At 35.6% G+C, this 15,552-nt stretch overlaps 6 non-coding genes across 6 annotated transcripts; 3 read left to right on the plus strand and 3 right to left on the minus strand.

Annotated features, from left to right (window-relative positions):
• Nucleotides 1–6,621: 6,621 nt before the first annotated feature.
• Nucleotides 6,622–6,709, minus strand: TRNAS-GCU (transfer RNA serine (anticodon GCU)). The gene has a single exon. It is a non-coding gene; the product is annotated as a tRNA-Ser (tRNA).
• Nucleotides 6,710–10,336: 3,627 nt separating this feature from the next.
• On the minus strand, nucleotides 10,337–10,424 carry TRNAS-UGA (transfer RNA serine (anticodon UGA)). The gene has a single exon. It is a non-coding gene; the product is annotated as a tRNA-Ser (tRNA).
• An 824-nt stretch (nucleotides 10,425–11,248) lies between these two features.
• On the plus strand, nucleotides 11,249–11,319 carry TRNAG-GCC (transfer RNA glycine (anticodon GCC)). Its single transcript has one exon. It is a non-coding gene; the product is annotated as a tRNA-Gly (tRNA).
• Nucleotides 11,320–11,771: 452 nt separating this feature from the next.
• TRNAM-CAU (transfer RNA methionine (anticodon CAU)) lies at nucleotides 11,772–11,845 on the minus strand. The gene has a single exon. It is a non-coding gene; the product is annotated as a tRNA-Met (tRNA).
• Nucleotides 11,846–13,803: 1,958 nt separating this feature from the next.
• Nucleotides 13,804–13,875, plus strand: TRNAT-GGU (transfer RNA threonine (anticodon GGU)). The gene has a single exon. It is a non-coding gene; the product is annotated as a tRNA-Thr (tRNA).
• Nucleotides 13,876–14,382: 507 nt separating this feature from the next.
• Nucleotides 14,383–14,464, plus strand: TRNAY-GUA (transfer RNA tyrosine (anticodon GUA)). The gene has a single exon. It is a non-coding gene; the product is annotated as a tRNA-Tyr (tRNA).
• The last annotated feature ends 1,088 nt before the right edge of the window (nucleotides 14,465–15,552 follow it).

Raw genomic sequence — 15,552 nt, forward strand, 5'->3', positions numbered from 1 at the left:
CATAAAGTAAAGAACCAGAAACAGGCTCACGAATACCATCAATATCTACTGGAGGGGCAGCGATGAAGGCGATAATAAATACAGAAGTTGCGGTCAATAAGGTAGGGATCATCAAAACACCGAACCATCCGATGTAAAGACGATTTTCAGTGCTAGTTATCCAGTTGCAGAAGCGACCCCACAGGCTTGTACTTTCGCGTCTCTCTAAAATTGCAGTCATGGTAAGATCTTGGTTTATTCAAATTGCAAGGACTCCCAAGCACACGTATTAACTAGAATATAGATAATAGAAGGCTTGTTATTTAACAGTATAACATAGACTATATACCAATGTCAACCAAGTCAGCCCAAAGATTAGCTATCCATATAACTAAATTAACCAAACCAATAATTTTGTATTTGTAAATGAAGTGAGTCAAAGTGAAAAACTTTGATGGGTCTTTTCTATATGGGTTGCCCGGGACTCGAACCCGGAACTAGTCGGATGGAGTAGATAATTCTTCCTTGTTACAATAGAGAAAAATCCCTCCCCAAATCGTGCTTGCATTTTTCATTGCACACGACTTTCCCTATGTAGAAATAGCCAATTTCTATTCCAAAGAGGAAGTTCTACTAATTTTTTTAATTAGTAAGTTGATTCACCTACTCTTTATTATAATAAAAAGAACATTTCAGAATGAAAAATAGAAAAGTTTTTTCTTGATCATTTATCAACCCTTTCCTGTTTCTTAATTTCGTCTAATGATTAATTAAGAGGGTTGACCAGGTCATTGATACGTATAATATCCAAATACCAAATACGCTCAGTGTGTGATCCACAGAAAGAAAAAAGAGTTGTTTTGGTGAACATCAAAGAAAAAACTTGCTCTTCTTCCATAAAAAATTCTTCTAAAAATGCCGAACCCAATCGTTGCATAAAAGTTCGTACCGTGCTTTTATGTTTACGAGCTAAAGTTCTAGCACATGAAAGTCGAAGTATATACTTTAGTCGATACAAAGTCCGTTTTTTCGAAGATCCACTATGATAATGAAAAAGATTTCTACATATCCGACCAAATCGATCAAGAATATCCCAATCTGATAAATCTGTCCAAATGGGTTTACTAATAGGATGCCCCGATCCAGTACAAAATTGAGCTTTTGATAAGTATCCTATGAGGAGAGTAGCGGGGACTATGGTATCGAATTTTTTCATTCGAGTATCTATTAGAAATGAATTCTCCAGCATTTGATTCCTTACTAACAAAGAACTTTTTTGTACACTTGAAAGGTACCCCATAAAATCGAAGCAAGAGTTTGCTAATTGGTTTATATGGATTCTTCGCGGCTGAGTCCAAAAACAGAAATAATATTGCCAGAAATTGATAAGGTAGCATTTCCATTTCTTCTTCAAAAAAAAAGTGCCTTTTGATGCAAGAATTGCCTTTCCTTGATATCGAACATAATGCATAAGAGGATCCATAAAGAACCATAGGGTTTTCCGAGAAAAACCAGGGTACATTATCCCAAAATGTTCCATCTTCCTAGAAAAGTGGATTCGTTCCAGAAAAGTTCCAGAAGATGCTAATGGTAAGCAAGAAGATTGTTTACGAAGAAACAACAAAAAAAATTCATATTCTGATACATAAGAGTTATATAGGAATTGAAATAGTCTTTTATTTTCTTTTTGAAAAAAAAAAATGGATTTCATTGAAGTAATAAAACTATTCCAATTCGAATAATAGTTGAGAAAGAATCGCAATAAATGCAAAGATGGAACATCTTGGATACGGTATTGAAGGAGTTGAACCAGGATTTCCAAATGGATAGGATAGGGTATTTCTATATGTGATAGATAATCCAAATGCAAAAATTTGTCTTCTAAAAAGGGAAATATTGAATGAATAGAGCGTAAATTCTGAAACTTTGGTATTTCTTTTTCTTTCAGACAAAAAAATTCCCGTAGCGAGAATGGGATTTCCACAACGATCGCAAACCCTTCAGATAGAATCTGAGAATAAAACTCAGAATAAAAATAATTTTTGTAATCCAATAATCGATCTTGGTTAGGATGATTAACCGAGTTATCCAAAAAATTCTGCTGATACATTCGAATAATTAAACGTTTCACAAGTAGTGAACTAAATTTCTTGTTATTACAACTAACAACTATTTCCACAGGTTCAGAACCATTTAATCCATAATGGTGGGCAAATGCATAAATATATTCCTGAAAGAGAAGTGGGTAGACAAAGTATTGTTGACGAGATTTATGTTTTTCTGAATACCCTTCGAATTTTTCCATTTGTATTTCTACTTGAATCAGAGAGAAGAAGCATTTCTCGGTTTATCGAATGATGATACATAGTGCAATATGGTCAGAACAGGGTGTTGCATTTTTAATACAAACCCTGGAAAGAAAGGGAGTCTAATCCACAGATCTTTTTCTGCTCCTTTTCTACCCAATTAGTTTATGTTTGTTCTAATTAAAAAAAAAGAACAGAACAAGTTTTTTATTTTTGCAGGCCAATCGCTCTTTTGACTTTGGAATACAGCCTCTTTATCAATATACTGCTTCTTTTACACATTCAATCCATAACATCCCTTATTCAATCCATAATCAAGAATAATTAGGATTTCTAAAAAAAAAAAGAAAAAATAAAGGGTCCACTCATAGGAAAACCCAACCTTTCCCCGCATCCGGCACTAATCTATTTTTAACGTCTAATTAGAGCGGGGAATCATTCCAATTAGGAAGTTCAGCTCGTTGCTTTTTATTTTACCAGAATTGGAGCCAGGCTCTATCCATTTATTCATTAGACCCAGAAAATCGTAATTTTGGATTCCATTCAAAAAAGATTGATTTTATTACGACATGCTATTTTTTCCATTCATTACCTTTGAGGATCAGTCGTGGTCTTCTAGACTCTACCAAGAGTCTGGACGAATTTGTTGTTTCATCCAAATGTGTAAAAGATCATAGTCGCACTTAAAAGCCGAGTACTCTACCATTGAGTTAGCAACCCAGATAAAAAAAGGATCTTAGATACGATCGAAATCCAAAAATCAATGGAATTACACCGCGCGCTTCTGTCAAAACATTGAACTAGCAAGACATCAAAAGATTTTTTTTATCGACCATGAAAAACACTCAAATGCCAAAACGAACAGGTCCGGTGAAATTCCACTAAAGTAAAGTTAAAAAAAGAGCGACCCTAATCACGATGGCCAAATTCTCCTTATTTTTAGCGATTTTTATTAACAAAAAATATATATTATAAAAAATATATATTATATTGTATGAGAATACATGCAAGAGGAACACCCTTATCATTTGAGCGAAGTGTAGGCGGAAAAATTGAATATGGAGTGAGGATAAAGAGACCCATCTATCTACAAATTCTATTTGTTCAATAGACCTTTGTCAATGGAAATACAATGGTAAGAAAACAAATTAGATAGAAAAAGTAAATAAAATAGGGGCTTATGTTGGATTGGCACGATATAATATAAATCCAAATAGGATTAAAAAAGAGGTAAATTGTGTCTAAATAATTAGACAACTAGGAATACTAATAATCTTCTCCTATCCTATTTTTTGATTCATTTAGTTCTTCAATTAACTCAAAGTTCTTTCTTTTTCTTTAAAGAATTCTGCCTTCCTTAAAATATCATAAACAGTTCTTGTTGGTTGAGCACCCTTTTCAAGGAAATAGAGAATAGCTGGAACATTTAAACAAGTTTGATTCTTTATCGGATCATAAAAACCTACTTTTTGAAGATCTCTTCCTTCTCTTCGAGATCGAACATCAATTGCAACGATTCGATAGACAGCTTATTGGGATAGATGTAGATAAACAACGCCCCCCCCTAGAAACGTATATGAGGTTTTCTCCTCATACGGCTCGAGAAAATGATTCGAATTTCTGTCGATAATAATAGAAATTAGACTATGACGTGCATTAATTTCCTTACAGAAAAAACAAATTTCATTTATACTCATGACTCAAGTGGGCTAATTTTGCCTGACAAACTTCGAAGGCAAAATCCTTCCAAAATTTTTGAGTCGTCTTTAAACTCTTTTCTTTGTCTCATTTCGAACGAATTGACTTTTATTCCTTATTCTAATCCAACTCTGTTGTTGAGACAATTGAAAATTGTGTTTACTTGTTCTGGAATCCTTTATCTTTGATTTGTGAAATCCTTGGGTTTAGACATTACTTCGGGAATTCCTATTTTTTTCTTTCAAAAGAGTAGCAACATACCCTTTTTTCTTATTTCCTTCGATAAAGCATTTATCTCTTCTATAGAAATCTAATAAGAGGGATTGATTCTGATATACTTTTATTGGACTTTCTTCTTATTTTAACCTTTCGATTTATTTCTATATTAAGGATAGACTGACAAAGTTGGCCTAATTTATTAGTTTTCACTAACCCTAGATTCTTTCCCTTGATAAAAAAAATTCTGTCCTCTCGAGCTCCATCGTGTACTATGTTACTTAAACCCAGCGCAAATTTGGTTCGGAACGAATAGAACAGGCTATGTCGAGCCAAGAGCATTTTCATTACTATGGAAAATGATGGATAGCAAAATCCACAATCGATCATGTCCTTCAAGTCGCACGTTGCTTTCTACCACATCGTTTTAAACGAAGTTTTACCATAACAAACATTCCTCTTTTCATTGCAAAGTGGTATAGAGAATTGATCCAATATGGATGGAATCATGAATAGTCATTGGTTTAGTTTTTTTATACTAATTAAAACTTGCTATCTATGGAGCAATATGGATAAAAGAAAGTAAGTATTTATCCGGGAAGCCTCCGCCAAGATCCAATTTATTTAAACCCATATTAAAATTCTATCATATGAATGAAACATAGTTTGAAAAAGACGACTAAACAAGTTTGCTTAAAACTTATTTATTCTTAAATTTCCACCCTCAACGGATGGCTCGAGATGATCAATCTTGAAGTGAGAAAAGAAGGATTGACTCTTCCTCAATAAATAAACTATCAACCTCCAAAAAAGTTTAATTAATTTAATTACTAGAATTAGAATTCTAGTAGTAATATATTTTTTCAGTACCAAAAACAATTAACTATAATAACTAAATAAACTATTCCAATGAAAAGATTGAAAGTTTTTGGTAGTTATAGAATTCTCGTACTTCTTCAACTCGAATACCAAAAGGAAGAAAAAAATATGACTAAGTGATTTTATAGTAGAGGCATATCCTGAATGTGCTTGATAGATCCCATTTTTTCATGAAAATAAAGATAGTCAATTTGACTGGACTTAAGACTTTATTATGTTTTCTGAGAAAGAATAAGATATCATTATTCTCTTTAATAAACTTTTGTCTCGTACGGAATACTATATGATTTCACCGTTTGTTTCATCAGAAACAATCTGGGACGGAAGGATTCGAACCTCCGAGTAACGGGACCAAAACCCGCTGCCTTACCACTTGGCCACGCCCCATTTCGGGTTTTATGCGACACTAATAAACACTAGTATGTTTATTTGTTATTCGTCAATACCATTTCAATTACATAAAAAAGGAGGGATATTCTCTTGCTAGTATTCTACACATGCGGATAATATAGAATCAAAAAAATGCATTGATCATTACATGGAATTCTATTAAGATATTATATGAAAGTCGAATTTATTCCACTCTCATTTGAGAGTGCGAATACAAGGAGGTATTTTGTGTTTGGGAAAGTCCGAAGAAAAAAGATTTTGAATCTGCCTTTTCCTTCTTTCCCTTAAAAAAATAACTCAAGAAAAATCCAATTATTTACTCTACAAGAATGAAATGCTTGTTATGCCTAATATACTTAGTTTAACCTGTATCTGTTTTAATTCTGTTCTTTATCCTACTAGTTTTTTCTTTGCCAAATTACCCGAAGCTTATGCTATTTTCAATCCAATCGTGGATATTATGCCTGTTATACCTCTATTCTTTTTTCTATTAGCCTTTGTTTGGCAAGCTGCTGTAAGTTTTCGATGAAATCTTTAGTACTCTGTATGCCAAATTGAATGATGTGTTCATTCCAAAAAAATTTTAAAATGGGTAAAAGCCGAGAAGTTTTATATTTTTATATTATGAACCTTCGATTCTAAAATTTAAATTCTTCTACATTGAATGGGTAGCTACAGCAATAAATTTGGATCAGCCTTTCTACTCCCCTGCACCTAGGTTGAGCAGGTACCTAAAGGTACCTACACAATACCTAACCACCTAACCCTATTTTTGCTATTGATAAGAGTGCTTATTATAAAAGAATTCTTGCAATTTTTTTCAAGAATTCTTTTTTGCATTTTTAGGTATAAAAAAAAACCATCCTAGTGGATCCGTGTGGTAAGGAAAAACTGGTAATCTATTCCTTAAAAAAAAATCTTGGAGATTATGTAATGCTTACTCTCAAACTTTTTGTTTATACAGTAGTGATATTCTTTGTTTCACTCTTTATCTTTGGATTCTTATCTAATGACCCAGGACGGAATCCTGGACGCGAGGAGTAAAAATTCAGTTTTTTTTTTTCTTATTGGATTTGTTTCGTACATTTATCTATGAGAAAATCCGGGGGTCAGAATTCTTTCCAATTCGAAAGTCCCAAATGATCCAAGGGAGCGGAAAGAGAGGGATTCGAACCCTCGGTACAAAAAAATTGTACAACGGATTAGCAATCCGCCGCTTTAGTCCACTCAGCCATCTCTCCACGTTCCAAAGCGAAAGGTTTCCGTGATATGATATAGGCAAGAAATAAGAAATAACGGTTGCAAAAAACCCCTTTTTTTTCTTTCAAAAGTCTATAAAAATTATATTGCCAATTCCATTTTAATTATATTCTTTTTTCTTAATGTTAATAAAAAAAGAAGAAAATTCTTGTTTTTTCTTTCTAAAAATCGATATTGGCCGAGAGACAATCAAATAGATTTTCTCTTTAGCGGGCATTTCCATATAGGACTTGTTATAATTATAATAAAACAAGCAGGTTATATAAAAAAAACGCTTTTTTTGTCGATTATTTATCAAGAAAGCAAAAAGGGTTCTTATCAAATCCACCATAAAATTGGAAAGAAGCATAAAGTAAGTAGACCTGACTCCTTTAATGATGCCTCTATCCGCTATTCTGATATATAAATTCGATGTAGATGAAATTGTATAAGCGAATTTTTTTTATTTCCTTAGACTTAGACCGCGCAAGACAAGAATTTTTCGCTATTTACGATTTCATATTCTTGTTACTAGATGTTCTATAGGAATAAGAAGAAATCGCAACTCCTTTGCGCTACACATAAAATTGGATTTCGAAGGTCCATTTTTTTTTTTCAGAATCCTCTATTATTTTAGTTCTTCCACCCATGCAATAGAGAGGGAATGGGAACAAGAAGGGTTACTTTTATTTGCATTTTTCCCTTAAAAGATAGACTTTGAAATAGGAGTCTTGGAATAATGCTGAATTCAAAGGTTTATTTCTTTCTATAGTATAAGAAAAACAATTTATTTCTATTTCTATAGTATAAGAAAAACAAATAAATAGTATAAGAAAAAAAATCGAATCAAATTCATGGATTTACCACGACCTCGGTTGTGACTGTGACTCCATAGATAAAAATGGGAAATTTCTCTCTTCGAGACCATTGAAAAAGGGCATTGAACGAGAAAGAAATCGTCCACAGATAATAAAACTATCATATGCCTTGGAAAGTGATATGAGGTGCTCGGAAATGGTTGAAGTAATTGAATAGGAGGATCACTATGACTATAGCCCTTGGTAGAATTCCTAAAGAAGAAAATGATCTATTTGATACTATGGATGACTGGTTACGAAGGGACCGTTTCGTTTTTGTAGGATGGTCTGGCCTATTGCTCTTTCCTTGTGCTTATTTCGCTTTAGGGGGTTGGTTTACAGGGACAACTTTTGTAACTTCTTGGTATACCCATGGATTGGCTAGTTCCTATTTGGAAGGTTGTAATTTCTTAACCGCAGCAGTTTCTACCCCTGCCAATAGTTTAGCACACTCTTTGTTGCTACTATGGGGGCCCGAAGCACAAGGAGATTTTACTCGTTGGTGTCAATTAGGCGGTCTATGGACTTTTGTAGCTCTCCACGGGGCTTTTGCACTAATAGGTTTCATGTTACGCCAATTTGAACTTGCTCGGTCTGTTCAATTGCGGCCTTATAATGCAATCTCATTCTCTGGTCCAATTGCTGTTTTTGTTTCTGTATTCCTTATTTATCCACTGGGGCAATCTGGTTGGTTCTTTGCGCCGAGTTTTGGCGTAGCAGCGATATTTCGATTCATCCTTTTCTTCCAAGGATTTCATAATTGGACGTTGAACCCATTTCATATGATGGGAGTTGCCGGAGTATTAGGTGCGGCTCTGCTATGCGCTATTCATGGAGCGACCGTAGAAAACACTCTATTTGAGGACGGTGATGGTGCAAATACCTTCCGTGCTTTTAACCCAACTCAAGCTGAAGAAACTTATTCAATGGTCACTGCTAACCGCTTTTGGTCCCAAATCTTTGGTGTTGCTTTTTCCAATAAACGTTGGTTACATTTCTTTATGCTATTTGTACCCGTCACCGGTTTATGGATGAGTGCTATTGGCGTAGTTGGCTTGGCTCTGAACTTACGTGCCTATGACTTTGTTTCCCAGGAAATCCGTGCAGCGGAAGATCCTGAATTTGAGACTTTCTACACCAAAAATATTCTTTTAAACGAGGGTATTCGTGCGTGGATGGCAGCTCAGGATCAGCCTCATGAAAATCTTATATTCCCTGAGGAGGTTCTACCACGTGGAAACGCTCTTTAATGGAACTTTCGTTTTAGCTGGTCGTGACCAAGAAACCACCGGCTTTGCTTGGTGGGCTGGGAATGCCAGACTTATCAATTTGTCCGGTAAACTGCTTGGAGCTCATGTAGCTCATGCCGGATTAATCGTATTCTGGGCCGGAGCAATGAACCTATTTGAAGTGGCCCATTTCGTACCAGAAAAGCCCATGTATGAACAAGGGTTGATTTTACTTCCACACTTAGCTACTCTAGGTTGGGGAGTAGGGCCAGGGGGGGAAGTTCTAGATACTTTTCCGTACTTTGTATCTGGCGTACTTCACCTAATTTCCTCCGCAGTCTTAGGCTTCGGTGGCATTTATCACGCGCTTCTGGGACCCGAGACTCTTGAGGAATCTTTTCCATTCTTTGGTTATGTCTGGAAAGATAGAAATAAAATGACTACAATTTTGGGTATTCACTTAATTTTGTTAGGTCTAGGTGCTTTTCTTCTAGTACTCAAGGCTCTTTATTTTGGCGGTGTATATGATACCTGGGCCCCTGGGGGGGGAGATGTAAGAAAAATTACCAATTTGACCCTTAGTCCCAGTGTTATATTTGGTTATTTACTAAAATCTCCTTTTGGTGGAGAAGGGTGGATTGTTAGTGTAGATGATTTAGAAGATATAATTGGTGGGCATGTATGGTTGGGTTTTATTTGTGTATTTGGCGGAATTTGGCATATTTTAACCAAACCCTTCGCATGGGCTCGCCGTGCATTTGTATGGTCTGGAGAAGCTTACTTGTCTTATAGTTTAGCTGCTTTATCTGTCTTTGGTTTTATCGCTTGTTGTTTTGTATGGTTCAATAATACAGCTTATCCGAGTGAGTTTTATGGACCCACCGGGCCAGAAGCTTCTCAAGCTCAAGCATTTACTTTTCTAGTTAGAGACCAGCGTCTTGGAGCTAATGTGGGATCCGCTCAAGGACCCACAGGTTTAGGTAAATATCTAATGCGTTCCCCAACTGGGGAGGTTATCTTTGGAGGGGAAACTATGCGTTTTTGGGACCTTCGTGCTCCATGGTTAGAACCTCTAAGGGGCCCCAACGGTTTGGACTTGAGTAGGTTGAAAAAAGACATACAACCTTGGCAAGAACGACGCTCAGCAGAATATATGACCCACGCTCCTTTAGGCTCTTTAAATTCCGTGGGTGGCGTAGCTACCGAGATCAATGCAGTTAATTATGTCTCTCCTAGAAGTTGGTTATCAACTTCTCATTTTGTTCTAGGATTCTTCTTTTTTGTGGGCCATTTATGGCATGCAGGAAGAGCCCGAGCTGCTGCAGCAGGTTTTGAAAAGGGAATCGATCGTGATTTGGAACCTGTTCTTTACATGAACCCTCTTAACTAAGATTTTCTTATTTATACCTGTTCTACTTTTTTTCTGTTCTGGCTCGGTTATTCCATCTAGCCGAGCCATTCATTCCTTTTTATGAAAGAAAGATAAGGGACAGAAAAAAAAAATAAATAAAAATGAAAGAAACAAACGTATTCAATAAGCAAAAGGAGAGAGAGGGATTCGAACCCTCGATAGTTCCTAGAACTATACCGGTTTTCAAGACCGGAGCTATCAACCACTCAGCCATCTCTCCACAGCCTAATCCTTATTTTACTCCTACAAATAGAACATAGCCATATAAAAAATAAAAAGATTTATTAGCCTCTAGAAAGATATCAGATACAAGTTCCTTTTCGATATATCTCTGTATACTGTATACACGGATACAGGATCCGCTATACCCGCTTGTGAAATAAAGAGTAAATAATCTCTTCTCACCCCCATATCCAAATAAAAAAGCGGTTTAAGTAATAAATTTGAATTAAAGAGAAGAATCAATGGATTCATGATTAAACCCCTCCTACTTCTTGTATTTTTTTACAATTTTGGTTTAAGTGAGGGATCAAATATGTAGTCAACTTTATTTGATGGTAGCTTGGAGGATTAGAAATATGACTATTGCTTTCCAATTAGCTGTTTTTGCATTAATTGCGACTTCCTCAGTCTTAGTAATTAGTGTACCCCTTGTATTTGCTTCTCCTGATGGTTGGTCAAATAATAAAAATGTTGTATTTTCCGGTACATCATTATGGATTGGACTAGTCTTTCTCGTAGCTATTCTGAATTCTCTCATTTCTTAAATGAAATTTGGTTAATATTTATTAACCCCATAAAAAAGAAATAATAAAGGCCATTTCTTCTAAAAAATTAGAATAGTGAGACGTATTAAAACGCAATTTGCGTTCCGAATTGCTAGCTCTTCTCTTTCAGTATTATGAAATTCCATTCCCATTAGAATATTCATTGACAGATAATAAAAAAAGGAAAACTCTAATATAATAGAAAATGAAATGAAACGGTCGACCCAGACATAGAAGGTCGACCCAGGCGGATATACGCTATAAAATATATACCGTAGCGAGCGTAGTTCAATGGTAAAATATCTCCTTGCCAAGGAGAAGATACGGGTTCGATTCCCGCCGCTCGCCCGCTTAATTTATCAAAGTACTATGATAAAAAGTTTAGTCTAGTTAACTGTTTAACTACTTATATTAAATTAAGTATTAATTAGGTGTTAGTCTAGTGCCGTATCCCTTACTATCTTACCCTTCCTTTGCATCCCACTCAAAAAAAGAGGGCGCTCCAGAGGCAGAAATAGAACTCGCCAACAGAGCTCCAAAAATTGGGTATTAACTGAGACAAACAACGGGCAAACTTTTTTTAAAGGGAAGGGAGAGGTAGACTGTCCCTTTCGTTTCATTTTTATTTTCTGCAGGGTAGGGAGAGGCCTTGCGCCTTCTTTTTTTGAAGGCAAGTGACTTCGCAAACTGCTCAATTTTGCCCTCTAGGGCCGGGAACTAATGAATAAAAAAGGGTTGGATACGCCCCTCTACCATACATATCTAGAGAAATAGAATAGTCCTTTTATACAGACTGCTAAGTGCGGAGACGGGAATCGAACCCGTGACCTCAAGGTTATGAGCCTCGTGAGCTACCAAACTGCTCTACTCCGCTCTGGAGTACCAGAAACTGGTGGACAAAAAAGGCTTGAATACAAGCCTCTAACATGTCTAGACAAATAGAATACTCCTTTTATACAGAATGGAGCGGGTAGCGGGAATCGAACCCGCATCGTTAGCTTGGAAGGCTAGGGGTTATAGTCGACGTTGGTTGATTATTTTTAACGTCTCTAATTCAAAACCGAACATGAAATTTTGATTTCATTCGGCTCCTTTATGGATATTCTCACCACTTAACATCTATGTCAGCTTTTCTATTTGAATGGAACCAAAGCTCTCCGCTTTCTAGATGATCCTTATAGAGTAGGAGATAGAAATTCTATCTAAATTCATCTAATCTACTTACTTCGTTCCCTAATTTCATTCAAGAGATCCTGAGGAAAAGAATTGGGTTTCCACCGAGCTGAAACAATATGCGGATGGTTCTAGTAAACCAAAACTATCGTTTTTTAGCTATTTGGCTTCCTTATTCCTTATTTTAAGAAGATTTAGTTACGATTGGAAATCAACTTTTTTGTATCTTCATCCATAGATCCTTTACTCATATTTTCAAAATTGGAATACTTAATCCAATGCAAAATTATGCTTCGCGACTCTGTACTCATAATCCTATTTTTATTTTGGATGCAATTTAAATTAGTCTTTGGATACAAATCGCCAGAATGTATATTCTTCCTCAATATGCTATTGAGAGGAAAAGGATTTAATCCTTTATAAGAACTAAAGTTTTCATCGGAATATAAAAATAAAAAACTTAAGGATGCCTTAAGTATATCATTTCAAATTCAGTTATTAATAGAACGAATCACACTTTTACCACTAAACTATACCCGCTACATTGTAGATTATGGTATAAATGGTACCCTTTGTCAAGGATAGCCATTTGACAAGAAGGCTAATTCCCCCTTATTGAATCAGATGGAGAAGGTTCATGACACTGAGCCGTTGGTACTTCTACTTCGATCGCTCGCCTTTACTTTAGGATTTAGATAGCCCCTCTGGTCTGTAAAAAAAATCTTTTCTTACCATGCTAATAGCGCCTGAACCAAATGTATTTATTTTGATTAGGATCCTATTCTACGGTTACGACTACAATAATAATTATTTACTTTGCAAGGACGTAAGTGTGTCAGACTGCTAAATTGTTTTATTATTCCTACAATATAAACTAGGGGATATAGGGGGTAACACTGTCCCTATAAATTCCTTTTTTCCTTTTCTTTTTTGTCCAGAATTGAACAAAAAAGAAATTATGGAAGATGTTTTCTTCCCCCATTAAGTCCGAGCCATAGAGTAAGAGTGAGATGAGTTTTCCAAATTCATCATAGACTTTCCCTATGGCTTGATAGAAGTAAGCAGCAAAGAGTCGTAACTTAAAGAAAAAAACGGACAGGGCCGACAGATTTACCTGATGTAAAGAAGATCCTAAAAGTCTCTGATTAGTCGACTCTCTCCATTTAACACTTTCCTCTCTCTCCTTTTTTCCACTGACTCAATTCTAGTTTATTAGATTCTTGTTTAAAAGAATGCAAAAAGTTCAATAGAACTAAGAACACATAAAAAATAGCATAGAGGATCAAGGCCATTACCAAAAGTTCCTCCCAAGGATCCTATATCCTATTGGGTATCTGTTCCCCGCCTTTTCCCGCTAGGATCGGAAATCTTATATTTTCCATATCCATATACCGTTGAATCCTTGGGGTTCCAGAATCCGCCTATTTTACTAGTCTTCGGAAACGGAAAACCCTGAACCAAGAAGAGTTGGATATGTTATGTAGGGTATGTTTTTTTTTATTAATTTTATTTTGAGCTCTCAAGATATCGATATATACATATACAATCTCTACATAATGTCTCTCTCTCTATCTCTATATATTATATATATAATATGTACATTATGCAGTAGACCCATAATGGGAAATCCAAGTGGCTAATTTTTGAATTAAATAAAAAGCCCTTTTAACTCAGTGGTAGAGTAATGCCATGGTAAGGCATAAGTCATCGGTTCAAATCCGATAAAGGGCTTTTTAAATTAGTGGTAGAGTAATCTCGTGCTAAGACGTAAGTCGTTGGTTCGAATCTGATAGAGTACTTTTCTACTAAATTGATTCACTTTTTTTCTTTGTTTTTGAAACTTTCTCTATATTTTTAGAGAATTTTATGACTTAGTGCGGGATGGATGCATTTTTGGTATGAACACTAAATGAAGCACGGAGAATTAATCTATAACGATCAACTAAAAAAAATCCTAGATGAAAACATAACAGAAAAGTTGGAAAAACTCTTTGCTTTGGATCTATTTATACTTTTCGAGTATATTGACAATTCCAAAAAACTGCTCATACTATGATTATAGTATAATCACGAGCGGTTGTATATGGCCCTATCGTCTAGTGATGCCCCTATCGTCTAGTGGTTCAGGACATCTCTCTTTCAAGGAGGCAGCGGGGATTCGACTTCCCCTGGGGGTAGGGAGTATTATGAAAGGAGGTTAATCATAGATTAGCAAAAACCCTAGAATAAATTCTTCCTGGGTCGATGCCCGAGTGGTTAATGGGGACGGACTGTAAATTCGTTGACAATGTCTACGCTGGTTCAAATCCAGCTCGGCCCAAACCAAAAATCTAGGGCTTCGTGAGTATGAACTAAATCCTTTTGTTTTTCTTCCATAAAATAAAATGTCTGATCTATAGAAATAAAAGATAAAGAAAAAAGGGAAATTTTTTTTTCTAATCCATATCTCTCTCATTCCTTTCTTACAAACAAAAGAGTTTTTCTTATTGAAGGCTGGATTATTATCCATTTTTAGTGATAAAAAATCACGACATACTAGTTATGTCACTCTCACTATACCCACGTATAATATAATATGTGGGTATGTAGTATATGATTCGTCTATTTCTTAGAGTACGAAAGACGAATCGAATCTTCTTATGGTTCTATTTAAGAATGGGTATGCCATACACCCCGCGGGGATTGTAGTTCAATTGGTCAGAGCACCGCCCTGTCAAGGCGGAAGCTGCGGGTTCGAGCCCCGTCAGTCCCGAACTAGGGTTCAATGAATGGAGAAATTGATATTTCCTTTTTCCATGAAAAAAAGGGGCAGGGAGCAAGATCAAATACCCACAGGGCACCCTTACTTCACTTTTTTATTTTGCATCTCTCATTAAAGAGGGAGGGAGGGCATATAGGAATTTTTTTTTCACTACTCCCAATCGATAAAGAAAGACACACATACGATATGTGGATTAGTAGAATTTAGGATATTATATTACTCTATCTTTCTTTATGATGATACCATCCTCATCTTAATTTCCTATTCCACTCTTATGGAATAGAGTACCGGTATTTTACCGGAATCCATACATAAATCGTATTCCCTTTTTATTTCAGACCTCTTTTCCCCATCTCACTTCTACTGCTTATTTGGATGTCTATGTGACCCATAGAAAGTGAAAGTTGGTCATATAATACATACATAATTGTATGTATAACTATAAGAAAAAGGAAGGGAAATTGTATAAGATTAAGAAAGTATAAGATTAAGAAAGCTCGTGGGTTAGAGATATAGAAAAGAAAAAGTAGAAAAGGATTAAAAAAGAGGGAATTCCTAATCCAATCAAAAAACCCATTTTGGTCTTAGTGTGGATAGAGGATCTTCCTATGTTATACTATATAACTCTCATCCGTGAAATATAACTC

This window comes from Triticum urartu, unplaced genomic scaffold (genome assembly GCF_056163025.1).
Source record: "Triticum urartu cultivar PI428250 unplaced genomic scaffold, HENAU_Tu73 scaffold2, whole genome shotgun sequence".
NCBI lineage: Eukaryota > Viridiplantae > Streptophyta > Magnoliopsida > Poales > Poaceae > Triticum > Triticum urartu.